General features: G+C 48.2%; 2 long non-coding RNA genes across 3 annotated transcripts in view; one reads left to right on the top strand and one right to left on the bottom strand.

The window, feature by feature from the left end:
- Positions 1-23,021, bottom strand: part of LOC310842123 — a 52,224-nt gene extending 29,203 nt beyond the window's left edge. For both annotated transcript variants that reach the window (XR_014562893.1, XR_014562894.1), the window contains exons 1-2: positions 22,920-23,021; positions 22,202-22,330 (exon numbers count right to left, since the gene is read on the bottom strand). This is a non-coding gene — a long non-coding RNA (uncharacterized lncRNA). The remainder of the gene's footprint in view (positions 1-22,201; positions 22,331-22,919) is intronic.
- Positions 1-23,541, top strand: part of LOC310842168 — a 77,126-nt gene that overhangs the window by 6,910 nt on the left and 46,675 nt on the right. The gene's annotated exons all lie outside the window — the stretch shown is intronic.

Raw genomic sequence — 23,541 nt, 5'->3', positions numbered from 1 at the left:
ATTTCGTCAACTCATTTTTATTTAATCCTTTATATCATATCTACCAAAACTACCTAATTTTCTTTTCCCAACATCTTTCTAACAGTCCTTAATTTTACAATATATTTGAAGATATACTTTAAATTTTTTCCAATCTTCTTCCACCGACTCTTCCCCTTGGTCCCGGATTCTGCCAGTCATCTCAGCCAATTCCATATAGTCCATCACTTTCGTCTGCCATTCTTCTCGAGTGGGTAATTCTTGTGTCTTCCAATACTTTCCAATGAGTATTCTTGCTGCTGTGGTGGCGTACATAAAAAAGGTTCTATCTTTCTTTGGCACCAATTGGCCAACACAGGTTGCCGTTGCTATTTGGAATCATTCCTGCCAGGCTAAGGGGAGTTGTGGCTGAGGGCTCAGAGAGCTTTCATGGGGGCAGCCAGGGGAGAGGAAAGGGTTGTCACCCTCCAGTGTGCACACTAATATTGTTTCCCCTCACAGTCCTTCTAAAGATTAAGAGAGAAGTGGAGTAGGGGGGAAACATAGAGATGAGTCACATGCATTTTGGGTCATGATACACCGCTGACAAATTTTTGAGGAAAACTAAGATTCGATTTAACTCACCTCCACGGCAACACACCCAGGGAGGACACAGGAATAATGGCCGTTCGGACGGACGGCACCTTAATCGCAGTATCCCTCTCAGCCTTTGACATCTCGGCCTGCAATTAGCTTGGGCTCTGGTGAAATCTGGAGGAAGAAAAAGAAGACTGAAGGCTCTGTCTCTCAGGCCTGACTTTCTACACCTTCCACACCTTCCACAACTTCTTCCACAACAGCCCCGCTGGCTTGGACACCCAGAGGGCACCAGGTTGGGGAAAGCTTTTGCAGGAAGAATGCAGGGCTGGAGCAGAGAGTCAGTCCCTTCTGCTGCCTCCCTGCACCTTCAGGACAGGGTCTGGGCCAAGGTGGTAGAGAAGGTGGTAGAGAAGGGCCAAGGTGGTAGAGAAGGCCTTCCCTGGGTGACCACTGGTAAACTGGGAGAGAGAAGCCCCCTTGCCCAGGAAACTGGCCCGTTCTTTTGTCCACTGCAAAGCTGAGTTTGCTGAAGCGCATTATTGCAAATTTGAAAGCAAGAGCTTCTGTGGATCACATAAATGAGCTAATAAGAAGAGACTGGCTGGTGGATCTAGGCAAAGGGGGCCCATCCAGTCCAGCATCCTCTTCTCACAGGGTCTACCTGAAGTCCCATTTGGGAAACTCTCCAGGAGGACAGAGGGGCAAGATCCCACCTCTTTGGGAGTCAGAGCAAGTGGTGTTCAGAGGCAGGTTTAAATTGAATAAAGCTGAGAGCTGTGAAGCTGCTCAGAGAAGAAGCATCTGAGAAGAAGGCCATACCTGGACCTAGCAGCATCAAGAAGAGGACGGCCACAGAGAGGAGGCAGATGATCCTCATGGCTGGAGGTTGGTGGGAATCCTGGAGGTACCAGAAGCCAAGTGGAAGAGCAATTGCCAGGGGAAGGAGAGGTCGCCCTACTTATAGGTGACTGGAGGACTGATGAAACCTTGTGGGATGCCAACCGTTGTTTGCAGGATGGATGTGGCAAGCCCTGAGGGGCACGTGCCCAGGAGCAGCCAAAGACCACAGAATCATAGGTTTACAGAAGGGACACCAAGGATCATCAAGCGTCCCTGACAGGTGCCTATCCAACCTCTGCTGAAAATCTCCCTGCAAAGGAGAATCAGGCACCTTCTGAAGGGCTCCATTCCACCATTGAACAACTCAGAAAGTGAATCTGTCGGTTTGTGTCTTGCTCTCTGCTCACAGTGCCGTGGCATCTTTTGATGTCCCCGGGGGGTGTGTGTGTGCTCTGCAGGTGGGACCAGGGACTGGGTGCAGAGGGTGAACAAAACACTTCCCACCTGCCCAACTCTAGACCCCATCACTGCTAGGCAGGCATGGGGCACCGAGGGTTCACAGGGCTGTGCTGTGGTACCTCCTCACCTGCCCTCCTCACCTGCAGCTGATATACAAAACGTTTTTTGTATAAATAGTCCAGCCCTGATGGAGGTGTTCTCATGCACTCCATGCCTAAGAGCCAGGTAATCTCCCAACACCACACCTGCTTGGGGGCCCAACTAGTGTGGGAATGTAGTGTGGAACCTGCACCTTTTGCTTTAACAATGTTGCCATCTGCAATCTCAATTTCAGATCCTTCTTCATCATTTATCTCATTAATCTCATTAAAATAGTCCTTTTTATATGAAAAATGAGAACTGGCACCTGAATCTAAAATCCATTTATTACATCTATTCCCACGATTCTGGACAGTTAAATTCCTTTCTTGCAGTAGCCATGTGCACTCACATTTCCCCTTCTTTTCCCCTTTTGGCTGAAAGGGGTGGGGTTTCTTTGCTTTAGGAGCCCTGCAATTCTTTGCAATGTGTCCTTCTTTGTTACAATTGAAACAAATCACTTTCTTAGGCATCTCTTTGGACTTTGTACATTGCCTAGATGCATAACTGCTGTCTTTGCTTCTAGCATTTCTCACTGGAGATTCAGCTCTATCTCTGCATTCTTCTTTTAAATAACCAATCAAGTCTTTAAAAGTCAGACCTTGTCTATGATCCATCAAACTTACAAATGCGCTAAAGCGTGGTCCAAGCGATGATAACAAAAATGCTATCTTTGTATCTTCATCAAAAGCTTTGGGAGTCAGATCAATTCTTTGAATAATCTCAGTAAACTTGTTGATGTGCTCTGTGAATTCCTCTTTTGAATTCATCCTCACTCTGGTTAATTTACACACCAAGTTTCTGAAGCAGTTTATGCTAGATTCTCCATACACGCGCTCAATATCTCTTAAGATTTGAGATGCATCATCTGTACTATTTAGGGACGCAGGTGGCGCTGTGGGTTAAAGCCTCAGCGCCTAGGACTTGCCGATCGAAAGGTCGGCGGTTCGAATCCCTGCGGCGGGGTGCGCTCCCGCTGCTCAGTCCCAGCGCCTGCCAACCTAGCAGTTCGAAAGCACCTCCGGGTGCAAGTAGATAAATAGGGACCGCTTACCAGCGGGAAGGTAAACGGCGTTTCCGTGTGCGGCTCTGGCTCGCCAGAGCAGCGATGTCACGCTGGCCACGTGACCCAGAAGTGTCTCCGGACAGCGCTGGCCCCTGGCCTCTTGAGTGAGATGGGCGCACAACCCCAGAGTCTGTCAAGACTGGCCCGTACGGGCAGGGGTACCTTTACCTTTACCTTTATCTGTACTATTTATTAATGATAGCTGCTCATCACGAAGTCCACTCAAAATTATGTGTCTAGCTTCGCTGTTCATGCGTTTCCAAGCACTTATCTTGGCTAAATCCTCCTCAGACGATCCCGTAGGCTGAGGGTTTAAAGCTTCCAAAATGTGCTTATAATCTAAACATGCTATCAAGCGCTGCTTCCAGTGTATGAAATTGTGTTCATTCAGCACAGGCATTCCTAGCTTTGCATCACTATCAAAAGCTGCTCTAGCCATCTTAAAATCCAAAAATTTGAAAATTCTTCAAAAATTTCTCAAAATTTTAAAATCAAAATCTCAAAATTCAAAACAGTTCTTCACTGCCTTGGGTCACTGTGAACTCTGAGGGAAGGGGGGGGTTGCTTAATCCCCACTGCACAATGGAACAAAGGACCATGTGCTTACCAGGAAGTTAACTCAGAAAAATACTACTCAATTCAAAATCACAATCCAACACAATCCTTCAAAAATACGCAGAAATATGCAATACTGGGCCCATAACCCTTTGTGGGAAGGTTCTGGGGTGCAGGAGAGGATATATTGACTAATTATATCCTTATCCAACTTGTGCTAACAAGTTCCCAAAATATCAGCAGAGTTTATACACATTCCCCTTTTAGTTTGCAACGGTAACGTGTGCACAGGTTTGCTAGAACCTCTATAATAATTACTCTGGTAATTTCCCCTTTGTTCCCTCTTAAAATACAAGACACGACACAGTCTTTATAAAAGTATAAAAGAGTTTACTCACGTTCTGTTCACAATGTGATCCCAGAAGGTAGGCAGGCTTAAAAAGGTTACATAAACTTAGAAACTATCTTATAGGAAGATAGTATACTGTCCTCTCTTGGCTGAGAGCCAAGAGAGCATCCTTAGATGCTTCCTCATCGAAGGAAGATGGCAGAGAGGCAAGAGGCAAGAGAGAGAGATGGCTGCCTGCCCTGTGCTTTTATCATTTACCTGCACAGGTGAGGCCACACCCACCTCTGGTCACATGCGGAGGAAGTCCGTCCCCAGGAAGTTCACCTGCTTGCTGGACAGACATCCCTCCCCATGTTCTAACATGTACACTCTAGGAATGTTGTCATTGACTGCTCCTGTGTTTACATCCCACAACTAGAAGGGCCTTTGGCCTCACCCAGCTGCAGGGCTCTTCTCAGGCTCAGTCCTGAGAATCTTATGGAAAGATTTCCGCTTGGGCTTGCTCACCACCCTCTCCAACTCAACAGGTGGTCCCCAACTTCACTGTCCTGCATCCTCTTCTCTCCCTGGGCACCACCCAAAGCTGATCTGGAGGCTATTATCCCACCTTGCCCAATACTTTGGAAAGGATTTTGAGGATGCAATGGGTGGGGTCTGCAGGGGAGAAGAGCTGGGATTCGCATCCACAACTGGATATCTATGGCCTTGGATACAACCCCATCGGTCCAGCACTAAATGATTCTGTTGCCCTTCGATGCTCTCCAGATCCATCTTTCCAAGGAAAAAGCAGCCTTGACCTTATCTTTCCATGGACACTCTTTGAGCACTGCCCTGCTGTCTATTTGTATGTGTGTGTGTCTGTGTGTGTGTGTGTTGTGCTGCTTTTATGGTATTTGTGTTGCTTTCTAGGTGCTTTGTTTCAACAGTTCTGGCTGACACTGGTTTAAAATTCTGTGCACTGTTGTGAATATATGGGGGGAACTACAAAAAGTGGGCACCCAAAGTGAGGACAAGGCTTTTATATTTAATTTTGGAGAAAGGGGAGAAGTATCAGTGCCAGTCGTGAGCTGTTGGTCTGGGCTGTGCCTGTAACATTTAGCAGGCAGTTGCTGGTCTTTTGCAATCTCCACAGAGATGGGCCCCAGGAGATGTCTTCAGCATCCTTTCCCAAGAGCCTGAAGTTCAAACCCAGCAGGCAAGGTGGGGAACCTGTGGTCACAGGGCTAAGTCCCATTTCCCCACCTGGTCTTGCTTCAAGTGAACGGACAAGCCTTGCTCCATCGGATGCCCACAGGCAGCAAAGTTGGGTGAAGCAACTGCCAGATGCAGAACAGTGAACTTGGGGATGAGCCCAGATCAGAAGGTGATATGGGGGGGGTGATGTTTGGAATGGGGAGCAGCAATGCCAAAGACATCCCTTTCCATGCAAACAGATTCAGGGATGGAGCTGGAGAAATGGGGCAATTAACACATGTGAGGATTCCTTGAAAATATTGTAACATTGCACCCAAATTGCTGAGCATGGAGAAAACCCAGGAGTTTCAGTGTTGCCCAGAGTTTGAGTTTTTTGAAGGTGAGCAGAGACTTTGGTGTCTTTAGGAGATATGGGTTTGTTTTAAACATAAAGAGAGAGCCTGAGCATAAAATTGATGGGTTCATAGCATCCCCCAAATCATCCTTCTCAGTTCCTCACACCTTTGGATCACCTACACAGGAAACAGGAATCTGTGTCTCCGGCTTCCAGGCTGCTTCCAACTCAGCTCTCTCAAACCACATGGGCTCAGGACCACAGAATCTCAAGGACGGACCATCCCCATATGAACTGACCTGGACCCTGAGATCATCATCAGAAGCCCTTCTTCATGTGCCCCCTTTTCAAGAGGTCTGGAGGGCGGCACTGCAAGAAGAGGTTTTTTCTGTGGTGGCTCCCTGTTTGTGGAATACTCTTCCCTGGGAGTCTCATTCTGCTCCCTTAGGTGCCAGGCAAATGACTCTTCTCCCAGGCCTTGTGCTAATGAAAAAATCTATGATCTTTTACATGTGTGGGGTGTTCTTGTTTGGTTTGTTAATATGATATGTATTTTGCAGTTTTTGAATTTTTAACTGAGCTGTGGTCCTCAGATAAAGAACAGCTTGGACTTGATACCCCACCTTTCACTCCCCTTAATGAGCCTCAAAGAAGCTAACAATCTCCTTTCCTGCCGCACAACAAACACTCTGTGAGGTGAGTGAGGCTGAGAAAAATATCCCCTCAACCCAGCAGACGTTTTCACACCATGAACCAACACAAAGGTTTCAAATGCTTGCATTTATTAAAAAGAAAAAGCTAAAGCATTTTTGCAGGCAAACCACATCCAGGCTCCAATCCCGAGCCCATTTACTAAGGAGTAGGCCCCACTGGCCAAAGTGGGCTTACTCATGAGTAGACAGGCAGACAGGACGGCTCCCTCTTGACTCCTTCCCAGCATCGCCTTCAGCAGCATCAAGCAAAGCGGTTTCTTCCCCAGCAGAGATGGGGGGTGCAGTCGAGGCAGCTGCACATCAGAGGAGAGCAGGGTGGTCTTCCTTCACCAGAGGTCCTGCACCGGAGATCGGCAGAGTTATTTGTCTGTGAGAGGAAACATTGTGTGGCAGATGAAGGTGATAGACTATATGGGACTGGCAGAAATGACTGGCAGAATCTGAGACCAGGGAAGAGAGATGGCGGAAGAGGATTGGAAGAAATTTAAGGACTATCTTGGGAAACACTGTAAAATTTATGAATGTTAGAATGATGTTGGTTTAGAAATTAAGTGGTTTTCAGCTGTAATGATTAAGTAAAAAGAAAAGAAAGGTTGAAAATTAAATGAAAACTAAGGGTGAGGATTTGCTGAATTAATAATCAGAACTGGAATACAAAAAGGGGAGGTATGAGGAAGTCTGGGAAGTAAGTTATAAGAAAATAAGGGAATGAAATTTTACTTGTTTTTTAAATTGTTTTCAGGTTTGTATTTTCTTTATATTTGTTATTTTTCGTGTTTGTGTTTTGTTTTTATTATAACCTTTGAAACTTTAATAAATATCTTATAAAAAAAAGAAACATTGTGAAAATGGATGTTGGTGGTGGTTCTGAAAACCCAAACCAGTGACTCCAACTGGGAGGCAGAAGAGCTGCTGTTGTCAGAGTTCAAACTGCACACAGAGAGTCTGTTTTGCAGAGGGTTGGTGCATCCCAATGCTACATTTCTATTCTATTCTTTCCTTTCCAACTCTACAATTCTGTGGTTCAATAACCACCTTCACAGGGATGTTTCACGCAGGTTGCCTTTGCTATTTGAGGAGGGTCAGTGACTGAGCCCCCACCTTCTCATACCACAAAGAGCTGTTCTTTCAGCCAAGGGAGGCTAAGGGGAGTTATGGCTGAAAGGGTTGGAGACCTTTCATGGGGGCAGCAAGGGGAGAGGACAGGGTTGTCAACCCCCAGTGTGCACATTAATATTGTTCCAACTCACAGTGGATGTAAAGATTAAGAGAGAAGTGGAGTGGGGGGGAAACAGAGAGATGAGTCTCATGCATTTGGGGTCATGATACACCGCTGACTAAATTTCGAGGAAAACAAAGATTTGATTTAACTCACGTCTACTGCAACACCATTGGCGGCCACACTGAAAAAGTGTTCTTCGGGGCGGCCAGAACCTACGAAACTGCAGTATCCCTCTCTGCTGTCGACATCTCTGAATGCAATTGCATTGGGCTCTGGTGAAATCTGTATGAAGAAAAAGAAGACTTTCAAGGCTCTGTCTCTCACGACTGACCTTCTGCACCATCCACAACTTCTTCCACCATGGCCCTGCTGGCTTGGACACCCGGAGGGCACCAGGTTGGGGAAAGCTGGTGCAGGAAGAATGCAGGGCTGGAGCAGAGAGTCAGTCCCTTCTGCTGCCTCCCTGCACCTTCAGGACAGGGTCTGAGCCAAGGTGGTTGGGAAGGCTGCGTCAGAGTCACTGGCTTCCCTGGGTGACCACTGGCCAACTGGGAGAGAGAAGCCCCCTTGCCCAGGAAACTGTCCCATTCTTTTACCCACCACAAAGCTGAATGTGCTGAAGTGCATTAGTACAGATTTGAAAGCAAGAGCTTCCGTGGATCACATAAATGAGGTAATAAGAAGAGACTGTCTGGTGGATCTGGCCAAAGGGGGCCAATCGAGTCCAGCACCCTCCTCTCCGAGGCAATGTGGGATACAAGCCTCTAGATCAGCTTTGGGTGGTGCCCAGGGAGAGGATGCAGAACTCAGTTTGTGAAGTTGGGGACAACCTGTTGAGTTGGAGATGGTGGTGAGCAAGCCCAAGCGGAAATGTTTCCACAAGATTCTCAGGACTGAGCCTGAGAAGAGCCCTGCAGCTGGGTGAGGCCAAAGGCCCTTCTAGTTGGGCCCCCAAGCAGGTGTGGTGTTGGGAGATTACCTGGTTTTTGGGCATAGACTGCATGAGAGCACCTCCATCAGGGCTGGACTATTTCCCCAAAAAACGTTTTGTACCTCAGCTGCATGTACTTTCTGCAACTATGGTGGATTTGGAACAGAGCTGTCCTTCCAAGTGTTCTCCTTCCATGAATTCCGCAAGGCAGTTCGGTCAAGTAATGTGCACCAAAATGCATAAGGTGGTGTAATATGTATCCATATGGGTGAAAATAGCACGCAAGAATGGGGGGGGGAGCCTTGCTGCCAGGACTTTGGCCCCATGCTGAATGGCCGTCCAGCCAGTGTTTGGGGGGTGCACCTGCCAGGAGCTGCCATGGCCAGGTGCCCCCTCTTAGTGTGGGCAGGTGAGGAGGGAGTACAGAACGGCCCGTGAAACCTCTGTGCCCCATGCCTACCCAGCAGCGATGGCATCTAGAGTTGGGCCATGACACTGTGAGCAGAGAGCAAAACACAAGCCAAAAGATTCACTTTCTGAGTTGTTCAACGGTGGAACGGAGCCATTCAGAAGGTGCCGGATTCTCCTTTGCAGGAAGACTTAAGCAGAGGTTGGATGTGCACCTTTCAGGGATGCTATAGCTTTGATGCCTGCATTGCAGCGGTTGGATTAGGTGACTCTTGGTGTCCCTTCTGTGAACCTATGATTCTGTGGTCTTTGGCTGCTCCTGGGCACATGCCCCTCAGAGCTTGCCACATCCATCCTGCAAACAACGGTTGGCATCCCACAAGATTTCATCAGTCCTCCAGTCACCTATAAGTAGAGGGAACTCTCCTTCCCCTGGCAATTGCTCTTCCACTTGGCTTCTGGTACCTCCAGGATTCCCACCAACCTCCAGCCATGAAGATCTTCTGCCTCCTCTCTGTTGCCATCCTCTTCTTGATGCTGGTGGCTCCAGGTAAGGCCTTCTTCTCACATGCTTCTTCTCTGAGCACCTTCACAGTTATCTGCTTTATTCCATTTAAACCTGCCTCTGAGCACCACATGCAGTGACTCCCAAAGAGGTGGGATCTTGCCCCTCTGTCCTCCTGGAGAATATCCCAAATGGGGCTTCAGGTGAACCCTGGGAGAAGAGGATGCTTCACTCGATGGGCCCCCTGCCCTGAGATAATATGATTCTGGTCTTGAAGGGTCCCCTTTGGCCAGATCCACCAGCCAGTCTCTTCTTATTACCTTATTTATGTGATCCACGGAAACTCTTCATTTCACATCTGCAATAATGCACTTCAGCAAACTCAGCTTTGCAGTGGACAAAAGAAGGGGCCAGTTTCCTGGGCAAGGGGGCTTCTCTCTCCCAGTTTGCCAGTGGCTGCCCAGTTAAGCCAGTGACTCTGACGCAGCCTTCCCTACCACCCTGGCTCAGACCCTGTCCTGGAGGTGCAGGGAGGCAGCAGAAGGGACTGACTCTCTGCTCCAGCCCTGCATTCTTCCTGCACCAGATTTCCGCAACCTGGTGCCCACTGGGTGTCCAAGCCAGCAGGGCCATGGTGGAAGAAGTTGTGGAAAGTGTAGAATGTCAGTCCTGAGAGACAGAGCCTTCAAAGTCTTCTTTTTCTTCCTCCAGATTTCACCAGAGGCCAACGTTTTTGTATTCTGAGATGTTCACTGCAGAAAGGCGTACTGCAAATTCTTAGGTGCCGGCCAACCCAAAGGCAACGCTTTCGGTGTGGTTTCTTGGTGTGTTGCCGTTAAGGTGAGTTAAATCAAATCATAGTTTTCTTCGAAAATGTGTCAGTGGTGTATCATGACCCCGAATGCATGAGACTCATCACTCTGCCCCCCCCCCTACTCTACTTCTCTCTTAATCTTTACATCCACTGTGAGTTGGAACAATATTAGTGTGCACATTGGGGGGTGACAACCCTTTCCTCTCCCCTTACTGCCCCCATGAAAGCTCACTGACCCCTCAGGCACAACTCCCCATAGCCTCCCTTGGCTCAAAGAACAGCTCTTCCTGGTGTGAGAGGGTGGGGGCTCAGTCACTGACCCTCCTCAAATAGCAATAGCAACCTATGTGAAACATCCCTGTGAAGGTGGTTATTGAATCACAAAATTGTAGAGTTGGAAGGGAAATAATAATAATAGTAATAATTTTATTATTTATACCCCACCCATCTGGCTGGGTTTCCCCAGCCACTCTGGGCGGCTTCCCAAAAAATATTAAAATCCTGTAATATTAAAGTCCCCAGATAGTTTCAATTTTCAGTTACTTTTTAAACGCAGAAGAGGACAATGGAAACAGTATCTTTCTCTTATTTAGCTAGCTGTCAATTACGTTCTGTTCGCAGTTAATGAACTCTTTCTGGCAGCCCGTTTCCAGGTTCAGAGCAGTGGTAATTTGATTTTTCACTCTCTCCTGCAGGGTTGCTAGGTTCAAAATTTCCCCCCTCTTCTCCTGCTTCCAAGGGGGGGTTTGTAATTGTAACCGATGGAAATTTAATCCTTTGCCAAAAGCTTTCAAAGACTTTAGCTTGTAACGTCTTTGCTTCAATCTATTTACAAAAGAGGAAGGCGGACTTCCTGTTTAAGACCTTCCCGTTTCGGTCCCAAATTAAGGTATTTAAAGATCCAACTTTCCGTTCTACTCACGGGTAGTTGTTTAAAGTCCAATTGTCCACAGGAAAAAGTCAGCGCTCTCCGGCAACAGCAATGCGGCTTCACTCCGTGAAGAAGCAGTCAATTGGAAGCACCGCACCACTCACCCCACGTTGCTCCGGATCCCCAAAACAGGGTTTCCCCGCGAGTAGGGGAGGCACAAAAGGTGCCAGCCGAATCCCAGGTTCACAAGCTTCTCCCGCTTGTGATTTCAGTGGGTCTCCGCCTTCACCGTGGCGGTCAGACCCTGCTTTCCACAGAGCAAGTTCCTCCCGAAAGGAGGAGCTCCGCCATTGCCGGAGGCGCCAACCCGGAAGTCCGTAATCCCAGCTCTTGTCCCCTTCAGACCCCACCCCACTGTATCCTCAAAATCTATTCCAAGGTATTGGGCAATGTGGTGGTGCCCAGGGAGAGGAGAGGATGCAGGACTCAGTTTGTGAAGTTGGGGACAACCTGTTGCGTTGGAGAGGGTGGTGAGCAAGCCCAAGTGGAAATGTTTCCATAAGATTCTCAGGACTGAGAAGAGCCCTGCAGCTGGGTGAGGCCAAAGGCCCTTCTAGTTGGGCCCCCAAGCAGGTGTGGTGTTGGGAGATGGACTGCATGAGAGCACCTCCATCAGGGCTGGACTATTTCCCCAAAAAATGTTTTTGTACCTCAGCTGCATGTACTTTCTGCAACAATGCATGAATTGGAACAGAACTGTCCTTCCAAGTATTCTCCTTCCATGAATTCCGCAAGGCAGTTCAATCAAATAATGTCCACCAAAACACATAAAGTGGTGTAATATGTATCAATGTGGGTGAAAATAGCACGCAAGAATGGGGAGGGGGGAGCCTTGCTGCCGGGACGTGGCCCCACGCTGAATGGCCGCCCAGCCAGTGTTTGGGGGGTGCACCTGTCAGGAGCTGCCATGGCCAGGCGCCCCCCCCTTTAGTGTGGGCAGGTGAGGAAGTAGCACAGCACGGTCCTGTGAACCCTCGGTGCCGCATGCCTGCCCAGCAATGATGGAGTCTAGAGTTGGGCTAGTGGGAAGGGTTTTGTTCACCCTCAGAGCCCAGTTCCTGGTCCCGCCTGCAAACCACCATCAAAAGATGCCATGCCACTGTGAGCAGAAAGCAAGACACAAACCAACAGAATCACTTTCTGAGTTGTTCAACAGTGGAACAGAGCCCTTCAGAAGGTGCCTGATTCTCCTTTGCAGGGAGATTTTGAGCAGAGGTTGGATGGGCAGCTGTCAGGGATGCTATAGCTGTGATGCCTGCAGTGCAGGGAGATGGACTTGATGATCCTTGGTGTCCCTTCTGTGAACCTATGATTCTGTGGTCTTTGGCTGCTCCTGGGCACATGCCCCTCAGGGCTTGCCACATCCAACTTGCAAACGACGGTTGGCATCCCACAAGATTTCATCAGTCCTCCAGTCACCTATAAGTAGAGGGACCTCTCCTCCCCCTGGCAATTGCTCTTCCACTTGGCTTCTGGTACCTCCAGGATTCCCACCAACCTCCAGCCATGAAGCTCTTCTGCCTCCTCTCTGTGGCCGTCCTCTTCTTGATGCTGCTGGCTCCAGGTATGGCCTTCTTCTCAGATGCTTCTTCTCTGAGCAGCTTCACAGCTCTCCGCTGTATTCAATTTAAACCTGACTCTGAACATCACTTGCTCTGACTCCCAAAGAGGTGGGATCTTCCCCCTCTGTCTTCCTGGAGAATATCCCAAATGGGGCTTCAGTAGGTTGCTAGGAGAAGAGGATGCTGGACTCGATGGGCCCCCTTTGGCAGATCCACCAGCCGGTCTCTTCTTATTAACGCATTTATGTGATCCACGGAAGCTCTTCCTTTCAAATCTGCAATAATGCGCTTCAGTAAACTCAGCTTTGAGGTGGGTAAAAGAACGGGCCAGTTTCCTGGGCAAGGGGGCTTCTCTCTCCCAGTTTACCAGTGGCCGCCCAGGGAAGCCAGTGACTCTGACGCAGCCTTCCCTACCACCCTGGCTCAGACCCTGTCCTGAAGGTGCAGGGAGGCAGCAGAAGGGACTGACTCTCTGCTCCAGCCCTGCATTCTTCCTGCACCAGATTTCCCCAACCTGGTGCCCTCCGGGTGTCCAAGCCAGTAGGGCCGTTGTGGAAGAAGTTGTGGAAAGTGTGGAAGGACAGTCCTGAGAGACAGAGCCTTTCACAGTCTTCTTTTTCTTCCTCCAGATTTCACCAGAGCCCAAGGTATTTGCATTCTGAGATGTGCAAGGCAGAAAGGGGTACTGCAAATTCTTAGGTGCCTTCCGCCCCAAAGGCCAATATTTCGGTGTCCTCCCTTGCTATGTTGCCGTTAAGGTGAGTTAAATCAAATCTTAGTTTTCTTCAAAAATTTGTCAGCTGTATATCATGCCCCAAATGCATGTGACTCATCCCCCTGTCCGCCCCCCACTCCACCTCCCTCTCTTAATCTTTACATCCACTGTGAGGGGGAACAATATTAGTGTGCACACTGGGGGGTGACAACCCTGTCCTCTCCCCTTGCTGCCCCCATGAAAGGTCCCCAACCCTCTCAGCCACAACTCCCCTTAGCCTCCCTTGGCTGAAAGAACAGCTCTTCCTGGTGTGAGAGGGTGGGGGCTTAGTCGCTGACCCTCCTCAAATAGTGAAGGCAACCTCTGTGTGAAACATCCCTGTGAAGGTGGTTATTAAATCACAGAATTGTAGAGTTGGAAGAGAAAGAGTTCAGTGCACACCAACACAATGATCTGCTCAAATATGTCCTCTCCTGGGGTTGCTGTTTGCATAAAGAAGAAGAAGAAGGAACCACATTTAAAAAAAAGGGTGTGTGTCAGCCAAGCCCTGCTCAAATTCCCCCAAGTGCATACAAGAAATGCCCAGAGGTCTCTCTTACACCCATAGAATAGAAATGTAGCATTGGGAGGGACCAGGGGTCATCTAGTCCAACCCTCTGCAAAACAGACTCTCTGTGTGCAGTTTGAACTCTGACAACAGCAGCTCTTCTGCCTCCCAGTTGGAGTCACTGGTCTGGGTTTTCTGAACCAGCACCACCACACATTTTAACAGTGTCTCATCCTCTCACAGGTGGGGGGGGGGGGTAACTCTGCAGATCTCCGGTGCAAGACCTCTGGGGAAAGGAAGACCACCCTGCTCTCCTCTGAGGTGCAGCTGCCTCGACTGCACCCCCATCTCTGCTGGGGAAGAAACCGCTTTGCTTGATGCTGCTGAAGGCGATGCTGGGAAGGAGTCAAGAGGGAGCCGTCCTGTCTGCCTGTCTACTCAGGAGTAAGCCCCACTGGGGCCAGTGGGCCCTGACTCCTGAGTAAATGGGCTCGGGATTGGAGCCTGGATGTGGTTTGCCTGCAAAAATGCTTTAGCTTTTTTTTTTTTTTAATAAATGCAAGCATTGGAAACCTTTGTGTTGGTTCATGGTGTGAAAACCCTCTCTCTCTCTCTCTCTCTCTCTCTGCCAGTCAGTGGTGCCATCCAGGTTTTGTGGTTCTTTCCCAAACATGGCTTTGCACAAGGGCATTTCTCAAATTGTAGGCCCCCACCTCTCCCTGGGGTCTCCCTGCCCCTCCTCCTGCCCCTTTCTCTGTGTCTCCCCTCCAAATGTCCTGCTTCCTTGGGCAGCTGCACAGAGAAGGATGTTTCACAAACAGGAATTGAACAGAGCTGGAAAAGCTAGGGGACATACCTGCAATATTTCTGCCATAAAAATATTGATGTTCTATTCAATAATAGTAGTAGTAATAGTAGTAGCAATAATAATAATAATAATAATAATAATAATAATAATAATAATAATAATAGTGGGCTGGGGAAACTCAGCCAGATGGGTGGGGTATAAATAATAAATTATGATTATGATTATGATTATGATTATGATTGTGATTGTGATTGTGATTGTGATTGTGATTGTGATTATGATTGTGATTGTGATTGTGATTGTGATTGTGATTGTGATTGTGATTATGATTATTATACTCCACCCATCTGACTGGGTTTCCCCAGCCACTCTGTGTGGCTCAAATATATATACTAAAACATCATAACACATTAAACTATAAAGAACCTCCCTATACAGCACTGCCTTCCGATGGCTCAGGGGTCACACAACTCCACACTCTCCAACATTTCTCTGATGGAAATGGGGATGGTCTTAGGAAAAGTGGGACATTCTGAGATCAATTCAGATCAACTTGGAGAGCTTTTGTAAATCCAAGCGGAAATGCTGGCACAAGAAATGGATCTGGAGTACTGTGGTCTGTAGCCCCAGACACATGATTTTGAGGGGGCATGAGCCAGATGCCCCCACGCAAGGATCCTCGCTTTGCCTACTGCAGGGCGTCTCTGCCCACTGGAGCCCAGCCTGCCCTTGCTGCCAGGACCCTGGCCCCAGGCTGAATTGCCACCCAGCCAGTGTTGGGGGGGGGTGCACCTGCCAGGAGCAGCCATGGCCAGGCAGGCTCCCCCCTTGGTGTGGGCAGGTGAGGAGAGAGCACAGCACGGCCCTGTGAACCCTCGGTGCCCCATGCCTGCCCAGCAGCAATGGAGTCTAAAGTTGGGCTAGTGGGAAGTGTTCACCCTCTGCGCCCAGTCCCTGGTCCCACCTGCAAACCGCCCCCCCCCAAATCAAAAGATGCCATGCCACTGTGAGCAGAGAGCAAGACCCAAACCAACAGATTCACTTTCTGATTTGTTCAATGGTGGAACGGAGCCCTTCAGAAGGTGCCTGATTCTCCTTTGCAGGGAGATTTTGAGCAGAGGTTGGATGGGGACCTTTCAGGGATGCTATAGCTGTGATGCCTGCAGTGCAGGGAGATGGACTTGATGATCCTTGGTGTCCCTTCTGTGAACCTATGATTCTATGGTCTTTGGCTGGTCCTTGGCACATGCCCTTCAGGGCTTGCCACATCCATCCTGCAAACAACGGTTGGCATCCCACAAGGTTTCATCAGTCCTCCAGCCACGTATAAGTAGAGGGACCTCTCCTTCTCCTGGCAATTGCTTCGTGATGCTGCTGGCTCCAGGTATGGCCTTCTTCTCAGTTGCTTCTTCTCTGAGCATCTTCACAGCTCTCCGCTGTGTGTGTATTCAATTTAAACCTGCCTCTGAACATCACTTGCATCAAGCAGCATCAAGAGGAGGACGGCCACAGAGAGGAGGCAGAAGATCTTCATGGCTGGAGGTTGGTGGGAATCCTGGAGGTACCAGAAGCCAAGTGGCATGGGGCACAGAGAGTGCACAGGGCCGTGCTGTGTTACCTTCTCAGCTTCCCACACCATGCGGGGAGCCTGCCTGGTCATGGCTGCTCCTGGCAGGTGCAAACCCCCCCCCCCCCCGCAAACACTGGCTGGGTGGCCATTCAGCGTGGAATCAGGGTCTCGGAAGCAAGGCCAGGCTGTGCTCCAATTGGTAGAGATGAGCAGCAGTAGGCAAGGCAGGGATCCTTGCATGGGGGCATCTGGCTGATGCCACCTCAGGATCATGTGTTCAGGGATACAGACCACAGTACTCCAGATCCATTTCTTTTGCCAGCATTTCTGCTTGGGCAGTTGTGAGCTGTTGGTCTGGGCACTGCCTGTAACATCTGGAAGGCAGTTGCTGGTCTTCTGCAATCTCCACAGAGATGGGCCCCAAGAGATGTCTTCAGCATCCTTTCCCAAGAGCCCGAAGTTCTAACCCAGCAGGCAAGGTGGGGAACCTGTGGTCACAGGGCTAAGTCCCATTTCCCCACCTGGTCTTGCTTCAAGTTAATGGACAAGCGGATGCCCACAGGCAGCAAAGTTGAGTGAAGCAACAGCCAGATTCAGCACAGTGAACTTGGGAAGGTGATATTGGGGGACAGTGGGTGGGATTGGGGAGCAGCAATGCCACAGAGACCCCTTTCCATGCAAACAGATTCAGGGATGGAGCTGGAGAAAAGGGGCAAAAAAGCACATGTGAGGATTCCTTGAAAATATTGTTATACTGCACCCAAATTGCTGAGCATGGAGAAAACCATCCTCACCGATTGGGAGCTGGAGAAAGGTGGCAATTAGCACACACGAGGATTCCTTAAGAATATGAGGACCCTGAGACCCAGGCCCCAGAGGTCCACACCCTGCCGTTTGCTGATGTGGATCGGGGGACCATTTCACTAGCAAGCAGAAAAGGTCCCACCATCAGGGTAGAACTTTCCTCTTTTCCTTAGCATGTCTCTCTGTTCATCGGAGAAAAGCTGGAGGGGATGCAGTTATGTGACCTCCAAGTCAAGGAGTTAAGAAATATAACACCCTTTAAAAGGCATCTGAAGGCAGTCCTGTGTCTCCAGCTTCCAGGCTGCTTCCAACTCAGTTCTCACACACCTCATGGGCTCAGGACCACAAAATCTCAAGGACGGCCTCTCCCCGTAGGAACTGACCTGGATCTGAGATCATCACCAGAAGCCCTTCTTCATGTGCCTCCTTTGCAAAATGTCCAGAGGGTGGCACTGTGAGACGAGGTATTTTCTCTGGTTTGTTTGTGGAATGCTCTTCCCCAGAAGGCTAATTCTGCTCATTTAGGCACCAGGGAAATACATTCCTCTTCTCTAAAGCATTTGGCTAATGAAAAAATCTATTGTCTTTCAAACTGTGTTTGGGGTGTTATTGTTTACTTTGTTAATATTTTGATGTTTTAGTATTTGGAACTGTGCTGCGGTCCTCAGATGAAGGGTTGTTTAGAAATCTAATTGTTGTTAATAATAATAATAATAATAATAATAATAATAATAATAATAATAATACCACTGTTGCCCTGCCTATCAACTGGGGGATGAGGATGGTGGAATGGCTCACCTATTAGCCTGTAGCATCCCTCTTAGTTGCAGCTCTTCCCACCTGCCTTATTCTTTTGAGATGCTGATGAGGACACTCCAATGGACAGCGAAGGTGCTAGTCTTACAAAGAAAGTTGTCTCACCAGCTCAGCAAACTCCTCTCTTAGATTCTAACCCTCTGTGGCTTCAGAACCCCAAGAATTGGAAGGGGTGCAGGGCATTCCCTGATCCCCAGCAAGATGAGAAACCTTTTTGCCTAAGCCTCCAGGTGTCAACACCTCACAGGCTGCACTTGTGGAGCAGGATGCCAACTTGCTAGCAAGCAAGAGAAGAGGAGCACCAGGGTTTTCTACATCTTGGAAGCTGCCCAGAGTGGCTGGAGCAACCCAGTCCAATGGGTGGGTTATAAACAATATACATCATGATGATGATGATGGAACAGGACATCCCTCTTTTCACAGGAGAAATGTTGGGGGGTATGCATGCCTTGCCTAGAAGCCTGGGGGAAACCTCGCTGTGGGGGCCAAGCTGCCCCCCACCCATCGCCTTCCTTCTTCACAGCTCCCCTTCCCACCCTCCCTGTCTCTTCCTACCCTGCCACACAGGACAGAGATCAACATTCTGGGCCAGCCCAATCATGAGGCAAGGGGCGGTGCCCACCTCAGGTGGCAGGCATCAGATTCAGCCCCCAAGAAATGCATCTTGGCGACTTGGAGGCATTGCTGATATCCACCCCCTTGATCCTAATGTAGATTTCGACTTACCCCTTCTTCCCTGGGTAGGGGCTGGGTGGGTGCTGGAAAGCACCATTTTGTGGTTTGCCTCAGGGGCTCAAAGGTCTTGGGCTGGTCCTGCACACAAGGCTCTCTCTTCCCCCTTCTCCTTCATGGCCCCCGTCTTCTTTCTCCACGCCCCTCCAACCCTCCAAGTGTCCCCATCTTCCAGGGACAGTCCTGGACTTACAGAAGCTCTCCCAGTTGATCTGACTTGATCTCAGAATGTCCTACTTTTCCTAAGATGATCCCATTTTTCCATCAGAGAAATGTTGGAGGGTGTGGAGTTATGTGACCCCTGAGCCATCGGAAGGCAGTCCTGTATATGAATGTCTTTTAATGTTTAATGTGTTGTGATGTTTTTGTATATATATTTGAGCCACACAGAGTGGCTGGGGAATATCTGGCAGAGAGATATGTCTAGATTTGTCTGGCAGGGCAAGAAGCCTCGAATAAAATTTAAGATACTAACTGATGCTAAAGATAGAGGTGGATTTGCCCTGCCGGACTTAAAACTTTATTATGAATCAGCTGCTTTTTGCTGGCTGAGAGAATGGCTGCTTCTTGAAAACACTGACATGCTGGATTTAGAAGGTTTTAACAATGTATTTGGGTGGCATGCATATTTGTGGTATGACAAGGTCAAAGCACATAAAGCGTTTAAAAACCATATTGTCAGAAAAGCACTGCTTAATGTTTGGATAAGATACAAGGATTTGCTTGAAAATAAGGTGGCTGTCACCAATGGAAGCAAAGGCTCAGAAAAAGCTCAATATGGAGGCCAAATGGCCGAAATATTGGGAAATCTTGGAACAAGAGGGAGGCAGATTAAAACTGCAGAGTTTTGAAAATTAAAAAATAGAGTGCGAGATTGGCTTCATTATTATCAGATAATGGAGGCATATAATTTGGACAAAAAGAATGACTTCCAGGTGGAAAAATCAAAATTGGAAACAGAATTGTTAGATCCTAAAATTAAGAATCTGTCAAGAATGTATAACTTGCTGTTGAAATGGAATACACAGGATGAAACGGTGAAATCTGCTATGATTAAATGGGCACAAGATGTTGGACATAACATTATGATGGCTGACTGGGAACAGTTATGGACCACAGGTATGATGTTTACGACATGTAATGCCTTAAGAGAGAATATTATGAAAATGATTTACAGGTGGTACATGACAACAGTCAAGCTTGCAAAAATTTATCATTTGCCCGATAATAAGTGTTGGAAATGTAAAGAGACTGAAGGCACATTCTTTCACCTTTGGTGAACGTGCCCAAGGATTAAGACCTTCTGGGAGATGATCTATAATGAAATGAAAAAGGTATTTAAATATACCTTTCTGAAGAAACCAGGGGCCTTTCTCCTGGGCATAGTCGGCCAATTGGTGCCAAAGAAGGATAGAACTTTCTTTATGTATGCTACAACAGCAGCAAGAATACTTATCACAAAGTACTGGAAGACACAAGATCTACCCACCAGGGAAGAATGGCAGATGAAGGTGATGGACTATATGGAATTGGCGGAAATGACTGGCAGAATCCGAGACCAGGGAGAAGAGTCGGTGGAAGAAGATTGGAAAAAATTTAAAGTTTATTTACAGAAACATTGTAAAATCAAGGAATGTTAGAAGGATGCTGGAATGAAGTTATGTGGTTTTAGCAGAAATGTTATAAAGGATTAGAAAAAAATAGACTGTAATTGGTGAAAGGAGGGAAAGTAAAGTTATATTACATTAAGATAAATTATAGGACAAAAATTGGAAAAGATGGAAAGGATTTGCTGAAATAGTTAACTGAACTAGAATACAAAAAAGGGAGGTGTGAGGAGGTCAAGGAAACAAGCTAACGGAAGTTATGGGAAGATTCGAAGTGTTATTTTTTTTAATGGATTTTTTTTGTCTTATTTTTCCTTGTTTCTTCTTTTTTCCCTCTTTTTTTCTTATTATGATGTGTCGTTTTTGTTGGTGTTTAATATGATGTTTTTACTTTTACTTTTTGTAAGCCTTAAAACCTTAATAAATATTATTTATAAAAAATAAAAAATAAAAAAAACAGAGTGGCTGGAGAAACCCAGTCAGATGGGTGGATTATTATTATTATTATTATTATTACTATTACTATTACTATTACTACTACTACTACTACTACTATTGAATAGAATGTCCCTATTTTCATTGGAGAAATGTTGCAAGGTATGTCCCCTAGGTTTTTGCATTTCTGCTCAATTCCTGTTTGTGAAACATCCTTCTCTGTGCAGCTGCCCAAGGAAGCAGGTCAGTTGGAGGGGAGACACAGAGAAAGGGGCAGGAGGAGGGGCAGGGAGACCCCAGGGAGAGGTGGGGGCCTACAATTTGAGAAATGTCCCTATGCAAAGCCATGTTTAGAAAAGAACCACAAAGCCTGGATGGTACCACTGAGAGGCAGAGAGAGAGAGAGAGAGAGAGAGAGAGAGAGAGAGAGAGAGAGAGAGGGTCTGAGAGCCTGACCAAAAAATATCCCCTCAACCCAGCACACTTTTACATACCATGAACCAACACAAAGTTTTCCAATCCTTGCATTTATTAAAAAGAAAAAGCTAAAGCATTTTTGCAGGCAAACCAAATCCAAGCTCCAATCCCGAACCCATTTACTCAGGAGTCAGGCCGCACTGGCCACAGTGGGGCTTACTCATGAGTAGACAGGCAGACAGGACGGCTCCCTCTTGACTCCTTCCCAGCATCGCCTTCAGCAGCATCAAGCAAAGCGGTTTCTTCCCCAGCAGAGATGGGGGTGCAGTCGAGGCAGCTGCACCTCAGAGGAGGGCAGGGTGGTCTTCCTTTCCCCAGAGGTCTTGCACCGGAGATCGGCAGAGTTACCCACCCCCTGTGAGAGGAGGAAACACTGTTAAAAACTTTGCTGGTGCTGGTTCTGAAAACCCCAACCAGTGGCTCCAACTGGGAGGCAGAAGAGCTGCTGTTGTCGGAGTTCAAATTGCACACAGAGGGTCTGTTTTGCAGAGGGTTGGACTAGATGACCCCTTCAGTCTCTCCGAACGCTACATTTCTATTCTATGATTGTAGGAGAGACCTCTGAGCATTTCATGTATGCACTTGGGGGAATTTGAACGGAGCTTGGCTGCCATACACACTTTGTTTCTAATGTGGTTCTTTTTCCTTCTTCTCCTTTTTGTGAACAGCAAACCCAGGAGAGGACAAATTTGACCAGATCATTTTGTTGGTGCAGGTTGGTGCGCATTGAACTCTTTCCCTTCCAACTCTACAATTCTGTGATTCAGTAACCTCCTGCACAAGAATGTTTCACAGAGGTTTCCTTTGCTATTTGAGGAGGATCAGCGACTGAGCCACCACCCTCTCATGCCACGAAGAGCTGTTCTTTGTGCCAAGGGAGGCTAAGGGGTGTTGTGGCTGAGGGGTCAGAAAGCATTTATGGGGGCAGCAAGGGGAGAGGACAGGGTTGTCACCCTCCAGTGTGTACACTAATATTGTTCCCCCTCACAGTGGATGTAGAGATTAAGAGAGAAGTGGAGTGGGGGGGGCAGAGAGATGAGTCACATGCATTTGGGGTCATGATACACAGCTGACAATTTTTTGAGGAAAACTAATATTTGATTTAACTCACCTCTACGGCAACACCATTGGCGACCACACCTAAAAAGTGTGTTTCGGGGCGGCCAGCACCTATGAAATTGCAGTATCCCATTCTGCTGTCGACATCTCTGAATGCAGTAACCTTGGGCTCTGGTGAAATCTGAAGGGGAAAAAAGACAACTTTGAAGGCTCTGTCTCACAGGACTGACCTCCTACACATTCCACAACTTCTTTCACCATGGCCCTGCTGGCTTGGACACCCGGAGGGCACCAGGTTGGGGAAAGCTGGTGCAGGAAGAATGCAGGGCTAGAGCACAGAGCCAGTCCCTTCTGCTGCCTCCCTGCACCTCCAGGAGATGGTCTGAGCCAAGGTGGTAGGGAAGGCTGTGTCAGAGTCACTGGCTTAACTGGGCAGCCACTGGCAAACTGGGAGAGAGAAGCCCCATTGCCCAGGAAACTGAAGCGCATTATTGCAAATTTGAAAGCTAGAGCTTCCGTGGATCTTATAAGTGAGATAATAAGAAGAGACTGGCTGGTGGATCTGCCAAAGGGGGCCCATCGAGTGAGGCATCCTCTTCTCCCAGCATCCTACTGAAGCCCCATTTGGGATATTCTCCAGGAGGACAGAGGGGGAAGATCCCATCTCTTTGGAAGTCAGAGTAAGTGAATTTCAAAGGCAGGTTTAAATGGAATACAGCGGAGAGCTGTGAAGCTGCTCAGATAAGAAGCATCTGAGAAGAAGGCCATACCTGGAGCCAGCAGCATCAAGAGGAGGACGGCAACAGAGAGGAGGCAGAAGATCTTCATGGCTGGAGGTTGGTGGGAATCCTGGAGGTACCAGAAGCCAAGTGGAAGAGCAATAGCCAGGGGAAGAAGAGGTCCAAGTACTTATAGGTTGCTGGAGGACTGATGAAACCTTGCGGGATGCCAACCGTTGTTTGCAAGATGGATGTGGCAAGCTCTGAGGGGCATTTGCCAAGGATGAGCCAAATACCACAGAATCATATGTTCACAGAAGGGACATCAAAGATCATGAAGTCCAACCCACTGCAGTGCAGGCATCACAGCTATAGCATCCCTGAAAGGTCCCCATCCAACCTCTGCTCAAAATCTCCTTGCAAAGGAGAATAAGGCACCTTCTGAAGGGCTCCATTCCACTGCTGAACAACTCAGAAAGTGAATCTGTTGGTTTGTGTCTTGCTCTCTGCTCACAGTGGCATGGCATCTTTTGATTTGGGGGGGGGGAGGGCGATTTGCAGGCGGGACCAGGGACTGGGCGCAGAGGGTGAACAAAACTGTTCCCACTAGCCCAACTCTAGACTCCCACACCAAGGGGGGAGCCTGCTTGGCCATGGCAGCTCCTGGCAGGTG

The sequence above is a fragment of the Podarcis gaigeae genome (genome assembly GCF_964106915.1).
Source record: "Podarcis gaigeae genome assembly, chromosome: 3".
NCBI lineage: Eukaryota > Metazoa > Chordata > Lepidosauria > Squamata > Lacertidae > Podarcis > Podarcis gaigeae.
This window is presented reverse-complemented; position numbering and strand designations above follow the sequence as displayed.